Genomic DNA, 2,444 nt, shown 5'->3' on the forward strand with positions numbered 1-2,444 from the left:
TAGAATTACTACGGGTATCCATGTAGTAAGGGACTATCAAATAAACTATAACTGATATAATGAGGCATTCGCAGTTTCACAGTACAAAATCGTTTATACTTAGACATGCATGGCTTAATCTTTGAGACGAGCGTATGACTACTGGCAGAATCAACCAGATTGCTATTCCCACCGAAGGAACACAAAGTGTCCTTCAGTCGCGACTCGACCTCAGTATAAAACCGAGAGCCTTGGCGCTTTTTGCAAATAGCGTAAAATGACAGTCGCCGAAGCAACCGTCGAACGACCGGTCCGACGAGACTCCAAAGGGCTTCCCCAATGGAACGTCGAACCAATCGATCGTGTCGAAGGATCAACCTTCTCGCACTTTCAAGCACCGACACCGAAAGGACCAAACGAGCAAAGCACACCAACCTCGACGCCCGCCTGCGAGATGCAGAGCGAACAGTCCATAGGCAACGGTCACCAGTATTCGTAGGCTCCCGGAGTAGGGCCTTCGTTGCACGCTCAGCGACCGAGACCTGGTTCTACTAGAAAACCTATCTCGACCACTGGTCGCATGCGACTTGTGCACAATAGAACCGGTCCTACGAGTAGGACCACTCTTCGCATGGCGTACCAACGCAAGAGTCTTCTATCAGGGCGACTGCCCTCCTTACTCCCAGAGGTGCTCGCATGATGGGCACACTACAAAAGGATCCAGGAGACAATCATACTTCGTGGGGCCGAGAGTTTACTCAACCAGCCAACCACTCCGTAGTACTACACTGATGATCCCACCGCGGGGCGACTGATCAGAACCAGTCGACTCACGGATGAGACTATCGTCAAACTAATGCCAACCAGTCTATAAAGACTGATTGGGGGGAGTTGAGAAACTTTCATTTTTCTACTCCTCCATAAGGTATGCGCGAGGCGGCACACTGCGACAAAACGACTTTACGGTTCACGCGAGTAGTCCTAATTTTACGACAGTATAATTTATACGGTGCACTGTATATAAGCAATACTCAAAAATAGTGGTGCCATTTGCGGGTTGTCATACAGCTAAACAGTACCGGAGTAGTAAAACAGTATATTGTGAACAGCCCAAATCCTTAATCAGTTGGGAGCCCCACCTCGGACCCACCATGTACTTGGGCCTTCGACGGGGCTCGCGACGCGCGGCACGTCGTCGAGCCCCGCCCCCGCCGCCCCCTCGCCCTCCCGGGGACCCGCGACGGCCTCGCGAGCCGCCCCGACACCCCCGCGCCCCACGAGAGCCGCCGCGCCCGGCGCCGCGACGCTCCGGCGCGTCACGGGCCCCATCTCGCCCCCATCCCACGATTTTCCCCCCGCGCGCGGCCCCGGCCCCGCGCGGGCCCCTCCACCCCATCCGACCCGCTCCCCGCCGCCCCCGTGGCACCCACTCGGTCACTGAACGCCTCCGGCAGCTCCGGCCGACGCGCGAACGCTCCCGGCCCCGGCCCGAAGAAGACGTTCCCGACGACCGCGTCCGCGCCGGCCGCGCGACCTCGGCGGCCGCCCCGGCCGGCCTTCACCGTCTCGACAGCCCGGGACGACCCGCCTGCGCCCCGCCGACGACCGCCAGCCGACCCGGGCCGCGCCGACGACGCCCCGGGCCCGCTTCCAGCTTCGTGCGACCGCCTCGGGGCCGAACGCCCGGCTCGCGGCGTCTGCGACCGGCTCCCGGCGCCCGGATGCGCCTGGCGCGCCGCCCATGGTACCGCCTCGCCGCGGAACGAGTCCGAACGCTGCGAGACCCGGACGCGGGAGCCGCGCGCCCGCTCCGGGCGTCGTTCGACCGCCCCGGGGCCGGCCGCCCGACCCGCGGAGTCTGCGACCGGCTCCGGGCGCTCCGGTGGGCGCGCTGCGCCGCCCATGGTGCCGCCTCGCCGCGGAACGCCTCGGACCGCCGCGAGACCCGGACGCGGGAGCCGCGCGCCCGCTCCGGGCCCCGCGTCGACCGCGCCGGGGCGACGCGTCGCGACGACCCTTCGCCCGCGCAATTAACCTACTTTCTCCGAGGTTTAGAGCCCTGAGAGGCCCCGCGCGCGGGGGGGGTCGAGGGCCAAGTCCCTCCGCCGTACATCATAGAAGACAAAACTCAGTAATCATTACCGTCCGACGAGTGCGGCGGCGACGCGTCGTGCGCGGAGTCGTCGTCGTAGTCGGGCAGGAGCGCCGGCGGCCGGCGCTCCGCGCGCGACGTCGGCCGCGGCCGCGGGGACGGCGCGTCCGCCGCCGGGGCTTCGGCGCTCTCCGCGGGAGGAGGCGCGACGGTCGCGGCCTCGGCGCGCAGCGCGTCCACGCGTCGGAGCAGCGCGGCGACGTCCGTCGGTGCCGCCGCCTCCGCGCCGTCCGCCGCCGGCTCGTCCGCCGCCGGCGCCGCGCCGTCCGCCGCCGGCTCGGCCGGCGCCGCGCCGTCGTCCCCGGCGAGGTCG

Source organism: Aureococcus anophagefferens (assembly GCF_000186865.1).
Source record: "Aureococcus anophagefferens unplaced genomic scaffold AURANscaffold_11, whole genome shotgun sequence".
Lineage (NCBI taxonomy): Eukaryota > Pelagophyceae > Pelagomonadales > Pelagomonadaceae > Aureococcus > Aureococcus anophagefferens.